Here is a 21,949-nt window from a genome sequence, read left to right as displayed (position 1 = left end):
TGAGATCCTTTACATCTGGCACACATATCCGGCCCTTGTACAACAAGGTAGCCTGATCATCCTCTCTAAAATGAGGTGCTTTGCCAATCTTGAGCAGTTCACAGATCTCCTACAGCTTCTTATCTTCTTTCTGATGCTGCCTGATCTCTGCCTCTAGAGTGGGTTCCACCTCGAATAATGCACTCGAGGTGTGATGCAAGAAACCCAGACTCAACTGCTCAAATTCCTCGCATAACTCCTGAGGCATCTGGAAGGTCATGACCATGTTAACATAGCTCTTCCTGCTCAGAGCATCCGCTACAACATTGGCCTTGCCCGGATGATAGTGAATCTCCAGGTCGTAATCCTTGACCAACTCTAGCCATCTTCTCTGCCTCATGTTCAGCTCACTCTAAGTGAAAATGTACTTGAGGCTCTTGTGATCGGTGTAAATGTCACACCTCTGCCCAAACAAGTAATGCCTCCATATCTTTAGAGCATGCACAACTGCGGCTAACTCTAGATCATGAGTAGGATAATTCAGCTCGTGCCAGCGCAACTGCCGCGAAGCATAAGCTATCACTCTGCCCTCCTGCATCAGAACGCAACCAAGACCATCCCTCAAGGCATCACAATACACTGTGAACCTCTTGCTCTGGTCTGGCAGAGTAAGGACTAACGCCGTAGTTAACCTCTTCTTCAGCTCCTCGAAGGCCTTCTGGCGCTCATCAGTCCAGGAGAAATCCACACCCTTCTCTAGTAAGGAAGTCAAAGGCTTCAGAATCTTGGAGAAATTCTCAATGAACCTCCGGTAATATCCTGCTAAGCCCAGAAAGGAGCGGACCTCCTTCACTGTCTGCGGCACCACCTAGTCAAGCACATCCTTCACCTTGCCGGGGTCCACAGCAATACCTCCCTTGGAGATGACATGACCGAGGAATGGAACCTCGTCAATCCAGAATTCGCACTTGCTGAGCTTGGCATACAGCTTCTACTCTCTGAGCCTCTGCAACACAAGCCTCAGATGTTTCTCATGCTCTGCCTCTGACTTGGAATATACCAGGATATCATCAATGAATACACAAAGGTGTCCAGATATGTGGCAGAACAAACCTGAATTATACCGGCTCAAGTACGCGAGTCCATTCCTGAGGGCTCCAGCGTGCTTCAAACGGTATAATCCCTTGGCCTGTTGGGTAACGTCCCGATAAACCACCGATACACAGGATCAAATAAGGTTACCTCACACGAAGGTGAGTTCAGGGATACAATCACCATCATATTTTACATCACAAGGAATTACATTATAAGAGTTTTCAAAAGTAGTATGAAGTTTCAAACTCAGAGAAAACATTACAAGCTGCTAAAGTTATGATTTTTAGTAGAGGAAAACATACGCGATGATTTACAGCACGTCATCAAGACGGATGTCATGCTAAGCCCAGGCACGACATCATTCGGTATCACCAATGTTGGTCGGGGACGGATCCCATTTCACGGACCAACCTTCTGGAAAAGCACAAGGCCAAGGCAAGGGAAGAGTAGGGTCTTCAAGATATTACCTGCAAAATATATAACTAGCAAGGCTGAGTATACTAATATTCAGCAAGGCTTACCCGGGATTGGGTATACTTTAGCCCATACCTAGACTCATGGAGGCATTGTAAAGGTTCTGGGTTTATTTTCAGCTGAAAAGCAACAAAGAGTATGAACTACTTTCAAATTTTAGCTTTCAGATTCTAGTTTGATTAGCCATTCTAGGTAAGCACCTACACTAAGCAAACAAGATAGAGATTATCATCCATCAGGATTGTTCCATCATTAGTTACACTTCTTACTCTATGTGGTAAAAGGAAGAAGCAGTCTCAATCCTCGTGAGAGGCGGACGATCCGAATCGAATTTAACCTTGCAAGGTAAACCTAACGCACACGCTTGGAACGTCCAACGATAGTTCCGAAGCAACCGTTTACCTTTCATTCCGGGTCGTGGACAAGGCCACCACAAGCGACTGTAGGACCATACGCACACCCTATGTGTGCAGGATGTACATCTGTAGCGCGACTACAAAACCCGTACTCCTGGTTGCCCTTGCAACACGTATTCCCACACGTCGAATCAAGTAACCAAAAGAACCAAATACATGTGGTGGTCAGTATGTCCACTTGCCGGGCCGATTGGCTACTAGGCTTACCGCTTACCATATTTCGCGGCATGTGGCTAGTACTTTCAAACGCTTAGCCACCACTACCACACATATCGACCTTATCAACTTTTAACGAAACAGACAGGGTAAACTTCCAGGTCATGATACAGCACATGACCCTGTCCGTCATCCTTATAGCGGTTGCAGAATTGTAATCAAGCAACTCCTATATCGCGCGAGTGACAGGAAATCACCCGACTTCTACCGGCCTTATTAGCGGAGCATCTATCCGATAAGGACTCAGGAGCATTACATTGGATTCCTAGTATCCATGCATCTAGGGTTTCATTACAACTCCTAGACTTAATGCTTAAGTATAGATAGATAGATAGACATAGATTGCAGTGTAAATAAAGTAGTGGGTTATGTCCGGGGCTTGCCTTTACTGGTGGGGCCGAAGTCAGAAATGTCAATATCTTCCGAACTTTGGTTCGGAGCTTCAGTTGATCTCTTGGTGACGTTCATTTGGTCTTCAGGAACATCCTCCGTAGACTCCGGGGAGATCTCGTAGGTACCATTGCCGAAGTAGTCGTATCTACATATAATGCAACATTACATTCAAGCGTGCACACAAAACTATTTTATTTCACAGCAAAGTTGCAATCCAGCACTCATATAACACACTATTCACATAACAACCAAAAAGATTTGAACTAAACCTAGACAAAGATTTAGGGGAACAACTAACTAGAATCGGCTACTCGTTGAAGATTATAACAGAGCCGATTGGAAACAACAGAGGTTTAGCTGATGGAAAGGTGCATCGGGTTCCTAGATGATTGATGAAAGCATCGATTACTTTGGCAGAAGGATTCCTAAAGCAGTTGTCTTAACGGAGATGTGCTTAAGTGTTATTCTAGGTAACTAAGTGTGGTTATATCGACTCGATTATGTCAGCACAACAATTGAGTGACGTCTAGCCGAATGGAGTGTGGTTAAGGGTATATGACCAATAGATATATAGCCAATCTCTTAGTCGATAAATCGACTTGTAGAAGTATGTGGATAAGGATGAGAAAACTAAGGATTGATCGGCCATAACTGATATGGAGAGCAACTAAAATCGGCTTGGATAGGTCGATGGCAAGAACCCTAAGATTGTGTATACACCTTTGCTATATCGACTATATGCAGTCGATGTAGGACAGAACAAAAGAGTGGTATCGGCGGTAGCCGATACTAGGAAGGTAACAACCGTATCAGCTAACCAACCGATGGTAGGAATATATCAAAAGAAAAGCATCGGTTGGCAGTTGTTACACAGAAACATCATAGACTTAACGAAAATGGATGCTAAGTGGCTAGGTTGATAACTTGACACTGAAGCATAGCTGTCGAGATGTTTTGGCTAAGCAGCAGACACACAAGAACTAACGGGGATCCTTATACGACAAGGAACCTAAAGAAACAGCAATCAAGACGAGGACAATGTCTTGATGGTGGGGATATGAGCACTAGGGTGATAGGATTAACTAACTGTCACACTTCTCCACTTAAAACATACACCCTGTAATTTATCTTCCAGCTATAACACATGCATACAATATAAGGTACAAACAAAGCATTCATTCCCTAACATTTAATCTAGACCACAAATCAAGACTTTCAATTCAAGAGCACAATATAAAACTTGTAAATGTTCACTGATTTGAAATAAAGAAAGCTTTGAAAATCTTATAGAAAACACCCTAGAACTCTTCAGATATTAGCAATTAAGTCCCTGGTCCGGGAAAACAGATAACAGGAAATTAACGACGATATTCCGGCAAAGGAATCGCCGGCATTAGAAAGATTCAGAGAATCAGGGCAAACCTTGGGGTAGCCTTGGTTATGAAGGAGAACATGCGGAAAGTGAATTCCTGCGGTGAACAGGATTGACGATAAGATGAGCTCGACGGTGATGAGATTTCGTGGGTGACGAAGAAGTTTGCCAGCGAATTGTAGTGGGTGAAGAATAACCGAAGAGTTATTCCTCATGATGATCCGTGGTGACGATAGTCGACTTTGCCACGGTGATGATGTTCTGGCGAAGGGATCCGAAGAGGCTCGATAAGAGGGTTCACGAGCTTCCTCGAGGTGTCGTGGTCTTGCTCGGCGATCGACGAGGAATAGGAGCTGCTGGATGTCGTGGACCCCTGGGACGAAACGACAGAGCCGGATTGGTTCGCTAGGACAACTCCTCCGCGAACCTCCAGGGTCCATCTGCTCACAAGCTAAGCCTTCTCTGCTCACGCACGTGTGCCACTGAAACACGGCCGGCACACCCGCGCAGCTCCTTGCAGGACTGCCGTGTTTGGTTGCATCGAGGCTCCTCCGAGCTCGACATGCCTGACTGCCGCCTCCGCGAGGATCGAGGGAGCTCGCCGTGCGTGGCTCCTCTGAGCTCATTGCATCCGATCGCCACCTCCACACATTATCGCTTTGCACGTCGTCGCCCTGCATGCTTATTCTTCTTCCTCCTGTTGCCGGGCCCACACTCACCTCGGCCTGGCCGCGTCACAGGTCCCTTCGCGACCGTCCTTGCCAAGGTACTGCCGTGCGCGACCTCGTTGCCCTTCGTGCGAGTCGGTCCCGAGCCGCCACGCTTCACCTCCGTCCGCGCACGACCGAACCACGCGCGTCCTTAGCCCGCATCACGCTGCTGCTCACGCATCTGAAACCACCCTGCGCGCCACTGCTCGCTCCGGGCCGTTCACCTCTGCTCGAGTCCTACTCTTGCGCTCACACGCCTACGCCGACTGCATTTGCTCCAGCCTTGCCGTGTCATTCCTGCGCATCTATGCTCCAGTGCCCACTCTGCTCCGCCGCGCACGCGCTGCTCCACCCGTGCGCCCACATCCGTCGCACTCTCGCCGGCTCCCTGTGTCCGCGCTCCAGCTGAGCCGCCCGTGCACACCGTGTCGCCCTGCCCGCGTGACTGCTCCATCTGTGTGCCTGCGTCAGCGCCCGCACCGCCTTGGGCCCGAGCCACCGAGCTATGCTCGCAGCGCCTGCACCAGCTCCCGCCTGCCGTCTGAGCCCGCGCGCCCCTGCTACCTGTGCTCCGCTCCTGGGCTCGCTTGCGCCGCGCTGCAGCCGCCACCTGCGCCAGCACAATGCGCGCCGCCAGCCCGCACTCGCCTGGTGCTCGCTCCGCGCCGCCTGCAGCCGCCTCGAGCCATTCAGGTCCGCCCGTGCCAGCTCGCCCGGCCGCTTGAGCCCGGTGCCGCGCGCCTGCACTCGCTCCCTGCCGCGCGCTTGCGCAGCCCACGTGCCAGCACCCGCCAGCGCCGCGCCCGAGCAGGCCCCGCTCCGCGCGCCGCCCGGCCGAGCTAGCGCCGCCAGCCGCCCAGCGCCACCACTGCGCCAGCGCTCCAGCGCACGCGCTCCGCGCCTGCGGCCGCCGGCTTCCGCGCTCGTTCGCCCGGCCCGCTCTGCTTGCTCCCGAGCCACGCGCCGCCAGCCTCCGTCCGAGCCTGCCGCGCACCTGGGCCGCTCGCTCTGGCCCCGCCGTGCGCCGCTGGCCCATGAGGGAAGAAGCCCCAGGGCGCCCTTGTGCCGAACCGGGTGGAGGAGGAGAGAGAGAGAGGGGGGGAAGTGGATAAGGAGGAGGCTGTGCTGCCGGTGGGGAGAAAAAAAGAAGGGCACCAGGAAAGGGAAAGCTGAGAAGGAGAAGTGGAACTCTTCCAAGGACTTGTGCGCAATTCAGAAAAACTGCAGGGACCTTTCTGTAAAGGAAAATTTCCCATCAATCTGAAACCCTAATGAAGAAACGCCCAAAATGAAAGTTGGAGAGTTTTTAAAACTCTACAACATTTCTTTAGGGCTCAAGTTTAAAAACTCAAAATTTATATTTTTACACATGAGGTTTTTGAACAAAAGTTGGATTTGAATTACTTTTGTCCTAAAGAGTGGAATTTTATAAAATTCAGGACCTAAATGCAAGCATTTATGACACGTCATGATGACGGGATAGACTCGTCATAATGGTTGGATAGACATGTCATGATGACTTGCACCTTTTACACTTTAGTCCTGAGTAAATTTGAATGTTACTTTTGTAAATCAAACATTTGCATAAAAGGACTTGTACTTTTATAAAATTACATAAATACCCTTATTTTCACAATTTTACCCAAAATTTTTATACAATTCAACACATACTTTTTAAGTGAAACTTTTGGATAAATAAATATATATTTTTACAAGGGATAAAATAAGAAAAACATGTTTGCAAAACCACCCCTTCACTTATTTTGAAATTACCCTAATCCAAATACATTTTGCAAAAACAACCCTAGGTTTTTCTATAATTATAAAAATACCCTTTTTACTTGTACTTTAAATTTTCAAAAGCTTCACATAAACACACATGAGCTTTATACTAACAAACATATATTTCACACTAACAAAATATATGTCTAACATCACAAGTACACGAACTGTCACAAGATAATCCATGAAAACCTTGTCCATCAGATGCATGAAGAAAGCCGGAGCATTGGTCAAGCCGACGGACATGATCGTATACTCGTATAGCCCATACTTGCAGGTAAATGCCGTCTTCGGGATATCCTCAGGACGAATCTTCAGCTGGTGATAACCTGAACGCAGATCAATCTTCGAGAATACACGAGCACCCTGAAGCTGATCAAAGAGATCCTCAATACGAGGCAATGGATGCTTGTTCTTGATGGTGACTGCATTCAGATCCCGATAATCGACGCACATTCTCTTCGCGCCATCCTTCTTCTCTACAAGCAATACAGGAAAAGCTCAAGGAGAGAAGTTACGACGGATATAGCCCTTGGCTAGCAACTCGTCGATGGTCTTCTTAACTTCCTCATGCTCAACGGGTGCCATACGATAGGGCCGCTTAGCAATAGGAGCTGTGCCAGGCAAGAGATCAATAGAAAACTCAATGTCGCGATCAGGCTGCATACCTGGCAAATCATCCGGAAAAACATCCGGGAATTCAGACACCACGCGAATACCATCCGTGGGTCTAGCCTCCATCTGATAGAGAAATCTAGAGGGCTCCGAAGCATTGACTGTGACTTCCTGTCCATTTGGTGCTGACAAGTGGACAGTCCTCTGAGCACAATCAATCCTGACACCCCATCTAGCAAGGGTCTCCATTCCCAAGATCACACCGATACCCTTGGTGTCTAGCACCATCAGATTTGCAATGAACTCTACCCCCCTTATGGCAACACTGACTCTGGGACAGAAGATATGAGACCTCAACTGCCCTCCCGGCGAAGATACTAACATGCACCTCTTTAATGTGCTAGTATGAATGCCATGATGCTCGATAAAAGACCGAGTAATGAATGAATGCGTAGCACCAGTATCGAAAAGCACTGTAGCAGGGTGGGTATTGACCATGAACATACCAATAACCATGTTGGGAGCCTCAGCCGCCGACTCGGCCGTCACGTGTTCACCCTGCCCTATGATGGCGCCTTGGGCTGAGCTGGGCGCCCCTGCTATCCGGACTGCGCCCTCCGGGGACAAACGTTGGCGTAGTGTCCCTGCTCGCCGCAGTGATAGCATGTCCGTGGGAATGCTGGAGTCTGCTGTCCGGCAGGAGGAGTAGGCACTCCCTGCCGCGGAGCTGGTGGAGCCGGTGGAGCTGAGCGTGTCGGAGGTGCTGGAAGCCTCTAGCCCTATCCCGCCTGCTGCTGCTGCTGAGGACAAGGTGGGTACTGTTGCTGTCGCTGCTGGTACAGTTGGATCTGCCTCTGCTGCTGCTGCTGGTACTGGTACCGAGGCTGAGTGTTGCTGCCGGTCACAGCAGGAGCCATCTTCCTCTTCTTGTCCTCAATTTCCCGGCGCTTGCGCTCGGTGTTGAGGGCAGAGTCAACTAGATGGTTGATGTTGTCAAAGCGATGGTTCATGAGCGTATACTCAAGGTGATCATCTAGCCCCTCCCTGAAATGCTCCTGCTTACCACCATCATTGGCGACCTCAGCGGGGGTGTAGCGAGCGAGCTGGAGGAAACGATCACAGTACTCGATCACCATCATAGCTCCCTGAAATGATAAGTTCTGGAAAAAGAAAATGGAAATTACTCAGCATTTCCAATTTCGCAGAGATAAACAAGGGTGGGCTTGAGCTCAAAAAAGGAATTGCGGAAAGATTTTACTCTAATTTACCTGCTTAAGAGCAAGGAACTCCTTGTGCTTCATCTTCATCACTCCAGCAGGGATGTAGTGGTTCCTGAAGCGCTCCCGGAACTGGACCCAAGTGAGGGCGTCGCGGTCCCAAGCTGGGTAGGACTCCCACCAATCAAGAGCTGAGCCTCGCAGCTGTCCTGCTGCTTAAAGAACTCACTCCCGGTCGTCGCACTGAGCGACATACAACTGGTGCTCCACCGAACGGAGCCAGTCAACAGCCTGGAGTGGATCAGCTGCATGGGAGAACGTCGGTGGGTGACCCCTCAGAAAGTCCGCACACCTGTCGCGGGGCTGCTGCCGTGGAGGAGGCGGTGGCTGGGTGTGGATCTACTGCAGCATCTGAACAGTGTTGTTCAGGGTGGCCATCATCTGCATCTGGAGCTGGAAGAACTGCTCCGAAGTCAGAGGTGGAGGCATCAGCATCGACTGGTCGGTACCCTGGTTGTTCTGCCCCTGCTGGCCAGAACCGGTGCCGGTGCTCCTGGTGTCCACCATCTGTTTGCAACAGAACGAAATTTATAAGAGACAGATATTGTACGATTCTGGAAAGAAAACTCTAGCAGGATAAAGTAGAGAGTAAAGAGTGCACAGTTTTACCCCCCTCAATCTACCTCAGTTTTATTACTTAATTCAAGTTTGCATTAAAGTCAATTTGCATGAGCAAGTTTAGCTTCTAAACTATGCAATCAACCAAAAATCCAAATCAAATATTTTTCACAATCACAAACACTCAATATCCACATCTTTAGCCGAGTTTATCACTCCACTCGACTAAAACAAACAGGCGCTCTAGCATATTTTCTTTTGCAAGGCATCCTAGGCTTATGAGGACAAACAAAAAATTGCAGGCCAATGTCTACGGAAGATATCAGACTAATTCTCGGAAAATACAGAGAGGGTTAGCAAATCGAGGTTTAGAACTCAAGGAATAGAAGCAGAAACGAATGTTTGAGTTTTGCGGAAGCAAGGGAAGAGAAAGGAAATCCCTAAACTCGACCATTTCTATCTAGGCTTCGTCCTACAGTCGACACGGCTCTGATACCAATTTTGTCACACCCGATTTATAAGAACATAAACCGAGCAATCATATATGCGCCAGGATCAAGTCACTCATATATACAACAGAATCATCAAGATATCACAACATGTATCTCGAAATAAAAGCGTATAAATTGTACATGAATATCTTTATTACAACTGAATCAAGAATAAGTTCAAGGAATGCGGAAGCGTAAAATAAATACATGAAGAACAGGGCGCCACAGGGATGTCGGCTGGGAGACAAACGCCTAGAAATCGTCAAGTCCGCTGATGTTGTCCTCCACATCGCCTGGTACTGAGCAGCAGTCGAAGATATCCCAAAGAGAACAGAAGAGTGGAGAAAGCAAGTGTGAGTACACAACTTGTACTCAACAAGTATAACATGAGTTATGAGGCTCTACGGTTAGCTGACTCAACTGCATGTTGCATAACCCATGCAGTGGATGAATTATCATAACCCATGTTGCATAAATAATTAGAATTCATCATGTGACCATTGAAACCAGCCAAGCCACCAAGGATAAACCCCACTAATCAGACAGAGGATCTGGGCCGCTCATAACCATGAGCACGGCTAGTATACCAGTTTTACACTCTCGAGAGGTTGCACAACTTTACCAGCAAGTCATGAGCTACGCTAGTTGTTCATCACACTTCCTTAGGTGAGATGACTAGGAAGCACACTACGAGACCGTTACAAAGGACCACGTTAGTAATGTGTAACCACTAAGGTTTCTGGATCGGCGACGATGGGGCCCACCTCACGGGGGTACAAGCACATAGCAAAGACAAGGCCGGAGGAGCAGGGACCATTGAAGCTTACCACCCCTCTTGCCCCGCAGTTAAGTTACTCCCAAACCAAAATGACCTAATTAGTAAGTCAAGACCGTCCCATTCCAGTCTTGTGGTTGCGCGGGTGTTCTAGGTTGTCGCTCTATGAACCGGTCCTTATGGAGAGTGGCCAATCAATTACTAAGCACCGTGCTGACCCCCTAAACCATGTTTCTAATAAAATAACATATTTTAACGAGATGTGAGCCGCTCAAGCACACAGCACAGAGGGCCACTCTCAGAATCAAGTTGCATATACCATTAATCAAATTAATTAAAAAGGACCATAATATGTGAGAGCGCAGCACCTAGCACAACTTAACCAAAACGCAACCCAAGGTATTTATATAAAGGATAAGAGTGGCTAGGAAATCCTTATAGGCATACAGTATTAAAATGCAGTATGAAATTATATTTTAAAGTGATAGGATGTTCATGTTACACTTGCCTTCCTCAAAGTTCTCCTGCTGCTGCTCAAAGGGCTCTGAAGAACGTGGCTCCTGGTGTTGCTCCGATGGCTCAATGTCTACTCACGATCGCAACACCAAAACATGGTCCACACATGCACAAACATGCAAACAATGGAAAAAGATAAGAAACAGTACAACAATACAATAGAACAGCACACAAACCTGAGCTAAAGCTATTCTAAGCGTTACAACAATCGTGTCAGCGCGAAAACCACCTAAAACGGAGCTAGGACGCGAAAACGAGGGCTAAAACAAGCTCTATGGACTTTTCTGTAAGAAAACTAAAGATTCTAGGGGTTTCTGTGCAAAAACCGAGGGCCTAAACATAATTAAACCATAGACGCCGGGTCTAATGTGCTAAAACTCAAGGGTTGGACTGCGGACCCAAAATTTAGAAAGCTTAGGGGCTTCGGTGCAAAGACAGGGGCTCAACTGGAATTATTTTTTGAACTGGGTTGGACCGCGGGTTGTTTCCAAGGAAACCCAGGGGTTCTTTAACAAACAGCCAGGCCGAAGGGGTATCTTCTAATCTGGACAATTGGATCTAGATCTAACGGCTTGGACCTGATCTAACTTGCGAACCGGTATCTAAGGATCTCGGGCGTCGGATCTTGATCCGACGCTCCGGACCCCATCTTAACCTAGGTCTAATCCCAGGCGTTGGCTTCTGATCTGGCAGCTCTGGCGAAGAGGTACGCGGGATCTAATCTCTACCGCAGCTCGGGATAGGACGGCTGGAGCCTAACGCGAGAGAGGGGGCGGCGCTGGGTCGCCGGAACCTAGTTTCCGCGGCGGAAGTTCGCCGGAGCTGGCCGAACTCGACCCTCCCGGCTGGGATTCGAGCGGGAAAAGGGTCAGGGAGGTTCGGCACAACACGCATAACCCACCTAGAGTTACAGCGGGGCTCGCCAAGTCTCTGGGTGGCAAGCACAAGGGCGACAGCGGGTCTGCACGGCATGACTCGCTGGCGTGCAGTGGTTCGGCCGCTCTGGGGGACTAAGGGCCACAATTTCTAGCGCAACAGGAAGAGCGGGGTGAGGTGATGCTCACCGAGGCTCGGGTTTGGGTACAGCGGCCATGCAGGACGTCGGCATCAAAGTCCAGCGGCGGCGCATGGGCGGAGGTCGGTGATGGGATCGATGTGGGCCTGCTCCGGGCTCCTGAGCTCCACGGGTCGGCGTGTGGAGTCCCTGGGAAGCCAATGGAGGGGTTAGCCTGGCCAGAGCGGCACCGACGGTGGGCAATTTCCACGGCGGCGAGCTCACGCGAGACGGCATCTGGGCTTAATTCCGGCATGCGCAAAGGTGAAGGCCAAGGAGAGCGGGCTTGGGGTCGATCCTGGGCACGAGACAGGGCTTCCGCGGTGGCTCTGGTGGGGTGTAGCGCAGCAGGGCAGCCGGCCCACGGGGAGCAGGGTCACGGCGTTGTGGAGGTAAGCTGGCAGGGGCGTTAGGGTTTGGGGCAGCAGCCACGGGGTGGAGGGATGAGGGCGTGGGGGTCGGGGATCCTATTTATAAGGCGGCGGGCATCCTCGGCGTGCGGGCCTAGGCGCGGGCAGTGCGACAATCTCGGCGGCAGCGCTGCGCGGGTGATGCGGAGAGGAAGGGGAAGAAGCTGACAGGCAGGCCCGGAGTGTCAGCGGTGACGCGGAGTGGAGAGAGGGGCGAGCTGGGCCTTGGGCGTAGATGGGCCGAGCGCGAAGAGCAGGAGGAGGTGGACTGCGGGGAAGAGAAGAGCCGGCCACGTGTGGTAGAAGAAGAAGGGAGTGGGTCGCAGGGAAAGGAGGCCGGGTGAGCGCGCTGGCTGAGCGCGAGAGGGAAAGAAGAGAGAGGGAGAGAATGGGCCTGCGCGAGGAAGGGCCGGCCCAAGGGGAAGAAAGGAGGCAGGCCGGGCTGCCTGGGCTGGGATCCGGGTTGGCTCTTTTATTTCCTTCCCTTTCCTTTTCTAATCCTTTTGAAACTCAAATCTATTTGAATTCAAATGAACTTTTGAATTCAAACCCTATGCACTCATTCCAATAAAACATATGCACCAGCATGAATGCACAATCATGTTGACCCTAGAATAAATTTTAATTACTTGTGTACTTTAATTAAATTAAATGCAAGCTAGGCACAATGAACCCTTAGAAAATTAATGGAGCCGAATTAAATCCATTATAAATCTTGGAATTTTACTTTAGAGTGTTACAAAGATATACGAAGTCTCCGACTTGAAACTGTAATGGTCTTCTTCGTATGTCAGCGTAACTCTTCTGTCGAGATTGGGCTGCCTTTAAATTATTCTGAATAATCTTCACTTTTTCCTCTGCTTTAGTGACAAGGTCCGGTCCAAAGAATTTACGTTCACTGGTTTGTGACCAACTCAAAGGAGTTCGGCATCGGCGACCGTACAATGCTTCGAACGGGGCCATTTTGAGACTAGTTTGATAGCTGTTAAGAAAATTCTGCCAATGACGAACATTTATCCCTGTTCTTGTCATACCGAAGTACACAGGCTCTAAGCATATCTTCCAGAATGTGATTTACCCTTTCAGTCTGTCCGTCTGTCTGAGGATGATATGCAGAGCTTCGGATTAACTTAGTTCCAAAAGCATATTGAAGTTGTTCCCAGAACCGAGCGATAAATTGTGCTCCACGATTAGAGATTATTGTCTTCGGCACTCCATGAAGATGAACAATTTGATCTAAATAGATTTCGGCATACTTTTTGGCATTATATGTAGTATGCACGGGAAGGAAATGTGCAGTCTTGGTCAATCGATCAACGATTACCCAAATAGAGTCGTGCCTTAGAGAAGTGTTGGGTAAGCCAACAATAAAGTCCATACTGATATCCTCCCACTTCCAAGAGGGAATAGATAGAGGTTGAAGAATACCAGCAGTTTTCAAATGACTGGCTTTGATTCTTTGGCAAATATCACATTCTGAAACATACTTGGCAATTTCTCGCTTCATACGAGTCCACCAAAAGTTTTGTTTTAGATCCTAGTACACCTTGGTACTGCCAGGGTGCATAGAGAATTTGGACAAATGAGCTTCGTCCAAGATGTGCTTACGAAGCTCATGATCCTTAGGCACAATGACACGTTCGTTGAACCATAGAATCCCTTTGGAATCTACTCGGAAGCATTTATATTTTCCTTCTTCTTGTGCTAACTTTTGTTTAATGATTCTGACCCCTTTATTGCACTGTTGTGCCGTAACAATGTTATCCCAAAGGATAGCTTCAATTGAGAGATGATTCAAGCCGCCTTGAGGAATAATCTCAAGATTGAGTTTCCTCATCTCCCAACAAAGCGTCTCATTAAAAGCTTCTACGGACAAGCAAGAGCAATGCGCTTTGCGACTAAGTGCATCCGCAACGACATTGGCCTTGCCTGGATGGTAGTGTACTTCCAGATCATAGTCTTTGATGAGTTCTAGCCAGCGTCTTTGCCTCATGTTTAGATCTGCTTGTGTAAAGATGTACTTGAGGCTTTTGTGGTCAGTATAGATATGGCATTTTGCACCCATCAGATGATATGTCCAGATCTTAAGTGCATGGATGACAGCTGCAAGTTTAAGATCATGGGTGGGATAGTTCTGCTCATGAGTTCGGAGCGCTCGTGATGCATAAGCAATCACTCGGTTGTCCTGCATCAGCACACAACTGAGTCCGATTCCTGAAGCATCACAATAGATGTCGAAAGGTTTGGATACATCTAGTTGAGCTAGAACTGGGGCAGTGGTAAGATGTGCTCTAAGAGTGTGGGACGCATCTTCGCATTTTTGATCCCAGGAGAATTTAACGCCTTTCTTTAATCGTTCAGTCATAGGCTTGGCTATTTTTGAGAAATCAGGAATGAAACGATGATAATAGCCAGCGAGACCAAGAAAACTATGGATTTGATAGACTGATGTTGGAGGTTTCCAATCCATCACTTCTTGAACTTTATTGGGATCAATGGATATACCGTCACTGGAGATGGTATGCCCTAGAAATTTAACAGTATCCAGCCAAAATTCGCACTTGGAGAATTTGGCGTACAAGTGTGGTCTCTTAACCTTTCGAGAACAATACGAAGATATATTGCATGATCTTCTGGATTCTTGGAATAGATTAGAATGTCATCAATGAAGACCACAACAAATTGGTTGAGTTCTTGCATGAAGACAGAGTTCATGAGATACATGAAATAGGCTGGGTAATTGGTAAGACCAAACGACATGACTAGATATTCGTATAGCCCATATCTAGTAGAAAAAGCTATTTTTGGAATGTCACTTGGCCTGATCTTGATTTGATGATAGCCGAAATGAAGATCAATTTTGGAGAATACTTTGGCTCCGGCTAACTGATCGAAAAGAATATCAATGCGGGGCAGAGGGTATTTGTTTTTGATGGTTACCGCATTGAGGGGACGATAGTCTACACATAATCTTGGGCTATTGTCTTTCTTTTTCACGAATAGGGCTAGACAACCCCATGGTGGAGCACTTGGATGAATGTAACCCTTATCAAGGAGGTCTTGGAGTTGGATTTTTAACTCGGCAACTCATTGGGTGGCATACGATAGGGCCTCTTGGATATGGGCGCTGTGCCGGGTTGAAGTTCTATGATAAATTCAATATCCCGGTCCGGGGGCATTCCAGGCAAATCATCTGGAAAAATGTCTGGGTATTCACAAATGATATGGATATCTTTTAATTGGATCCCTGCTGCAGCATAGGTACAAGAATTGATGCATTCCCGTTGTGGAAGATAAAGAATTGTAAGTTCATGCTCGGGTGAATTTATCTCCACGGTTCGGGAAGAGATATCTAATGACACTTGGTGTTGGGTCATCCAATTCATGCCTAAAAGAACATCCATTCCTTCTAGGTCTAGTACTAGTAAATCTATTTTTATCAAATGGCTACCCAATTGAATTGGTACCTTTCTACAGATTTGATCGGATGAAATTTTACCGCCAGGATTTAGTATCCTATAGGCTCCATTAACAGGACAGATATCCAAGCCTATTTTAGTTCCACATTTTGAGCTGATAAAACTATGGGTGGCACCAGAATCAAAAAGAATAATCACGGGTTGATGGTCGATAGAAAAAGTACCTGTCATTATTGGTGTCCCCTCGGGGAGTTCGGAGAGAGTGGTGAGGTTCACCCTTCCCTGGCAGACTTGGACCACTTGCTTCTTGCCCTTGCCCTTGCTGTTTGGGTTGGAAGTTTGCCCTTGGAAAGATCTTCTAGGTTGAGGGCAATCCTTGATGAAGTGGGATGGGCTGCCGTAGTTGAAAAAACGATAGTTGTTGTTTCCTTGGTTGGCGGGCCTTGCTGCTGTTGCTGCTGAGGTTGGGGTGTCGGTGGTCGATTAAATCGAGCCTGTTGGGGTGGTCTGGCTACCCATCTGCCTCGCAGATTGTTACGGGGTGGTGGGTGTCTTCCGCTTCTTTTCGGCCCGGTGGGCTGAGATGCAGTCCTCTTGGGTGATGGCCATATTGACCAGTTCATTGAAATTGTCGGCCTTTACCAAATTCAATCGTTCCTTAAGTTTGGTGTTCAGGCCTCGACGGAAGCGATCTCATTTGCGGGCGTCTGTGTCCGCATGATAACCCGCATACTGGCACAAGTGGTTGAAGACCTGTGCATATTGCACGATGGTGCGGGTTCCCTGGGTCAGAGTTAAAAATTCATTGAGCTTTCGCTCAATAAGTCCTTCAGGAATGTGATGTGCTCGAAAGGCGGTCCGGAATTCATCCCATGTGGCGACATGACCTGTCGGCTGCATAGCATGGTAGTGGTCCCACCATATGCGGGCAGTGCCGCGAAGCTATTGAGCTGCAAAGAGCGCCTTGTTCTCATCTGAACATGGGGCAGACAATAGTGCAAACTTGGACTTGATGGTGTGGAGCCAAGCGTCAGCGTCGAGAGGTTCGTCTGCTTTATGGAATAATGGAGGCTGGGTGCTAAGAAAGTCTTGATAATTAGCCGATTGATGTTCATCACGACCCCGAGTCTGGTGATGAAACTGGCCCATCTGAGCCTACACTAACTGGTTGAGGAGTTTTGTTTGTCGGGCCATGACCTCGACTAGATTTGGCAGGGCTGGTGGCGGTTGCTGGGAACTGCTGGCTTGATCGGGCCGAAAACCTTCTGGAGTTCCACAAGTAGCTCCAACCATCTGAAACAAAGGAGATATCCGTTATCAACCATATTCTTACTCCTAATTTCAGATGATATACAATTGTTAAACAGATATGTAATCCACATGCTCCATTCAAGCAGCTCATTTCAGATACAGAAATATTGTAGAAGATGGCAGAACACAACACTTAAATTATTACGCAGATGCTAGTGGTCCTTACATCTTACATCAAAGTGGTTTAACTGCTACAGGTCGATTCATAAGTACACATGCCACATATATTACAACAAGTGGCTCTAAGTCTAGGTAAACTACTCACTACCTATGTTACATCTCTTTTTTTACACTAATTACATCTAAACTATCGACAATTTAGATGAACTACAAATCATCGAGATTGCCCACGGAGGACTGATTGTCAGACGAGGAGCGATTTGGTTGAGGATGAGGCTCCGGATCTCCATGCTCGGAATCAAGGTCGGAAACTCCCTCGATTTCTTCTGGATCTTCTTCTTCGGCTTCGGGTGCTACAGGTACCGCAGGAGGTACTAGCTACTCCTGGAGTTCATCGATGTGAGCATGGGCATCATCGACCTCAAGAATAAGGTCGTGGATCTGCTCTTGGAGGAATTCAATGATCGTGTTGCGTTGAGTGATGATGGCATCACTCTCATTGATTTGATCCTCCCGGTGAAGAATAGTCTCATCCCGGGCTACGATAATCTCCTCCTTCTCCATGACCAAAGCTTGAAGCTCCACTATCTGGGTGACCTGTCAGTCAGCATTCCGGTAACACCCTTGAGCGGCACCGGTCAACTGACCCATTCCGCGGCGTAGCAGAATTTGATAGTGATCTTGGACATTCATGAATCTGATGATGCCACGGATCGTTTCCCTCGCTCGCGTTAGGTGTCAGCTATCCGATCCCGAGCTACGGTCGAGATTAGATCCCGCGTACCTCTTCACCTAGAGCTGTCCGATCGAGAGCCAATGCCCAGGATTAGATCTAGCTTGAGAGGGGGTCCAGATCATCAGATCCAGATCCGACGGCTGAAAACCCTAGATGCCGGTTTCGCGCTTTAGATCGGGTCCGAGCCGTTGGATCTAGATCCAGTGGCCCAGATTAGAAGGTAACGGTTGGGCCTGGCGTTTATGTTAAAGAGCCCCTAGGTTTATTTGAAACCAACCCGCAGTCCACCCCTGTTCAAAAGAAATTCCATTTAAGTCCTATTTTTAGCACCGAAGCCCCCTGAGCTTTCTAGATTTTGGGTCCGCAGTCCAGCCCCTATGTTTTTGCGGGTTAGACCCTAGATCTACCCTTTAATTAGGTTTAGGCCCTCGGTTTTTGCACAGAAACCCCTAGAATCTTCAGTTTTCTTACAGAAAGGTCCCTAGACCCTGTTTTAGCCCTAGATTTCGCGTCTTAGCTTCGTTTTAGGTGGTTTTCGCGCTCACGCGATCGTTGTAACACATAGAATAGTTTTAGCTTAGTTTTGTGTGCTGTTTTACTATATTGTTGTACTGTTTTTTATCTTTTGCCATTGTTTGTATGTATGTCCGTGCGTGGACCATGTTTCGGCGTTGCGGTCATGAGTAGACGTTGAGCCATCGGAAGAGTACCAGGAGCCACCTTCTTCAGAGCCCTTTGAGCAGCAGTAGGAGAACTTTGAGGAAGGCAAGTATAACATGAACATCCTATCACTTTTAAATATAATTTCATACTGCATTTTAATACTGTATGCCTATAAGGATTTCCTAGCCACTTTCATCCTTTATATAAATACCTTGGATTGCATTTTGGTTAGTTGTGCTAGGTGCTGCGCTCTCACATATAATGGTCCTTTGTAACTAAATTCGATTAATGGTATATGCAACTTGATTCTGAGAGTGGCCCTCCGTGCTGTGTGCTTGAGCGGCTCACGTCTCGTTAAAATATGTTTTATTAGAAACATGGTTTAGGGGGCCAGCACGGTGCTTAGTGCTTGGTTGGCCACTCTCCATAAGGACCGGTTCATAGAGCGACAACCTGGGACAGCCGTGCAACCATAAGACTGGAATGGGACGGTCTTGACTTACTAATTAGGTCATTTTGGTTTGGGAGTAACTTACCTGTGGGGCAAGAGGGGTGGTAAGCTTCAATGGTCCCTGCTCCTCCGGCTTGGTCTGTGCTGTGTGCTTGTACCCCCGTGAGGTGGGCCCCATCGTCGCTGATCCAGAAACCTTAGCGGTTACACCTTACTAACTTGATCCTTTGTAACGGTCTCGTAGTGTGCTTGCTAGTCATCTCACCTAAGGAAGTGTGATGAACAACTAGCGTAGCTCACGACTTGTGGGTAAAGTTGTGCAACCTCTTGAGAGTGTAGAATTGGTATACTAGCCGTGCTCACGGTCATGAGCGGCCCAGATCCTCCGTCTGATTAGAGGGGTTTACCTTTGGTGGATTGGCTTGGTTTTCAGTAGACTAATGATTAATTTTGATTAATTCTTATGTAACTTGGGTTATGGTAATTCATCCACTCGTAGTAAATAGCTTTAATAAAATTTGCAAAGATTAAAAGCTAATGCAGTTGAGTTAGCTAACCGTAGAGCCTCATAATTCGTGTTAAACTTGTTGAGTACGAGTTATGTACTCACACTTGCCTCCTCTACTCTTCTATTCTCTTTGAGATATCTTCGACTGTTGCTCAGTACCAGGCGACGTGGAGGACTACATCAGCGGACTTAATGATTTCTAGGCGCTTGTCTCCCAGCCGACATCCCTGTGGCGCCCTGTTCTTCATGTATCTATTTTACGCTTCCGCATTCCTTGAACTGATTCTTGATTCAGTTGTAATGAAGATATTCATTTATGATTTATACGCTTTTATTTCAAGATACGTGTTGTGATATCTTGATGATTCTGTTGTATATATGCGTGACTTGATCCTGGCGCATATATGATTGCTCGGTTTATGTTCTTGTAAATTGGGTGTGACAGAATTGGTATCGGAGCCATCGCTTCGATAACTTCAACCATCTATGCTTCGTCCTACAGTCGACACGGCTCTGATACCAATTCTGTCACACTCGATTTACAAGAACATAAACCGAGCAATCATATATGCGCCAGGATCAAGTCACGCATACATACAACAGAATCATCAAGATATCACAACACGTATCTCGAAATAAAAGTGTATAAATCATAAATGAATATTTTTATTACAACTGAATCAAGAATCAGTTCAAGGAATGCGGAAGCGTAAAATAGATACATGAAGAACAGGGCGCCACAAGGATGTCGGCTGGGAGACAAGCGCCTAGAAATCGTTAAGTCCGCTGATGTAGTCCTCCACGTCGCCTGGTACTGAGTAAGAGTCGAAGATATCCCAAAGAGAATAGAAGAGTAGAGGAGGCAAGTGTGAGTACATAACTCGTACTCAACAAGTTTAACACGAATTATGAGGCTCTACGGTTAGCTGACTCAACTGCATTAGCTTTTAATATTGGCAAATTTTATTAAAGCTATTTACTACAAGTGGATGAATTACCATAACCCAAGTTACATAAATAAATAATTAAAATTTATCATGGGTCTACTGAAATCCAAACCAAACCACCAAAGATACACCTCACTAATCAGACGGAGGATCTGGGCCGCTCATAACCATGAGCACGGCTAGTATACCAATTTTACATTCTCGAGAGGTTGCACAACTTTACCCACAAGTCATGAGCTACGCTAGTTGTTCATAACACTTCCTTAGGTGAGATGACTAGGAAGCACACTACGAGACCGTTACAAAGGACCACGTTAGTAAGGTGTAACCGCTAAGGTTTCTGGATCGGTGACGATGGGGCCCACCTCACGGGGGTACAAGCACACAGCACAGACCAAGCCGGAGGAGCAGGGACCATTGAAGCTTACCACCCCTCTTGCCCCGCAGGTAAGTTACTCCCAAACCAAAATGACCTAATTAGTAAGTCAAGACCGTCCCATTCCAGTCTTGTGGTTGCACGGTTGTCCCAGGTTGTCGCTCTATGAACCGGTCCTTATGGAGAGTGGCCAACCAAGCACTAAGCACCGTGCTGGCCCACTAAACCAGGTTTCTATGAAAACATATTTTAACGAGACGTGAGCCGCTCAAGCACACAACACAGAGGGCCCCTCTCAGAATCAAGTTGCATATATCATTAATCAAATTTAATTAAAAAAGGACCAAGTGTATGAGAGCGCAGCACCTAGCACAACTAACCAAATGCAACCCAAGGTATTTATATAAAGGATAAAAGTGGCTAGGAAATCCTTATAGGCATACAGTATTTAAATGCAGTATGAAATTGTATTTAAAAGTGATAGGATGTTCATGTTATACTTGCCTTCCTCAAAGTTCTCCTGCTGTTACTCAAAGGGCTCTGAAGAAGGTGGCTCCTGGTACTCCTCCGATGGCTCAACGTCTACTCACGATTGTAACGTCCAAGCATGGTCCACACAGTCACATACATGCAAACAAGGGCAAAAGATAAGGAACAGTACAACAATACACTGAAATAGCACATGAAACTAAGATAAACTATTCTACGTGTTACAACGATCGCGTGAGCGCGAAAACCACTTAAAACGGAGCTAAGACGCGAAAAGTAGGGTTAAAACAAGGTAAAACGGAGCTAAGACGCGAAAACTAGGGCTAAAACAAGGTCTAGGCACTTTTCTATAACAAAACAGAAGGTTCTAGGGGTTTCTACGCAAAACTAGGGACTTAAATGAAATTAAACTATAGACGCAGGGGCTAACACGCCAAAGCTCAAGGTCTGGACGGTGGGTTCTATATCTAAGAAGCTCAGGGCCTAAACGCTAAAAACAAGGCTTATCTGTAATTACTTTTGAACGGGGGTGGACTGCGGGTTGATTCCAAGAAACTCAGGGTCTCTTTAGCAAAACAGCATGGCTGAAGAGGTACCTTTTAATCTGGGCCGTCGGATCTGGATCAGACGGTTCGGACGCGTTCCGGATCGGACGGTCCGATCTGAACGGCTGGGTTCGGACAGTCCGATCTAGATGGGGGAAACGGACGGTCCGATCTGGATCGGACGGTCTGATCTGAATGATGGAATCGGGTCCGTTGGATCTAGATTGGAGGGTCGGGATTGAAGGGGTACG

This window comes from Panicum hallii, chromosome 3 (assembly GCF_002211085.1).
Source record: "Panicum hallii strain FIL2 chromosome 3, PHallii_v3.1, whole genome shotgun sequence".
NCBI classification, from domain to species: Eukaryota; Viridiplantae; Streptophyta; class Magnoliopsida; order Poales; family Poaceae; genus Panicum; species Panicum hallii.
The sequence above is the reverse complement of the archived record's forward strand: the minus strand, read 5'-3'. Positions refer to the sequence as shown.